Below are 546 nucleotides of genomic sequence, written 5' to 3' on the forward strand. Positions count from 1 at the left end.
GTTCCTTTGCAACGCACCCTCCGATTGGGCGGCTTGGAGGCGAAACAGCCAATCGAATCGCTAGGCCGAGGGCGCGTACGCCGCCAGCCCCGCCCCGCCCGCGGGCAGCTCCTGCCGCACGCTGATTGGCGGGGCTGGCCAGGCGCCGGCGGGGGCGCGCGGCGCGGTCCCGAGTCCGTGCCGGGCCGTGCCGGGCCGTGCCCGGGGATCGCGGGCCTGCGCCGGCGGCCAAAGCCGGGCATGGTGTGGCCCTGGCAGTGCCGGGGAGGGGACCGTACCAGATAGAGCTGTGGTGGAGGGCTTGGGTTTCTGCGTGTTGGACAGCAGCTGCTGACGGGCATTCTTGTGGAGAATAAAGATAAAAAAAAAAAAAAAAAAAAAAAAAAAAAAAAAAAAAAAGAAGACGGAGAGAGAGAATTCCTTGGGTGGAATTCCTTCATTCTTAAGCACTTCCATCTGTGCTAGTAATGAAGCTATAAACCGAGAAGGGATTTTAAATAAGTTGTGCAGTAATACTGCAGAAGGAGGTCTTGGCTTGTAGTTTCC

The sequence above is a fragment of the Agelaius phoeniceus genome, chromosome Z (assembly GCF_051311805.1).
Source record: "Agelaius phoeniceus isolate bAgePho1 chromosome Z, bAgePho1.hap1, whole genome shotgun sequence".
Taxonomy (NCBI): domain Eukaryota; kingdom Metazoa; phylum Chordata; class Aves; order Passeriformes; family Icteridae; genus Agelaius; species Agelaius phoeniceus.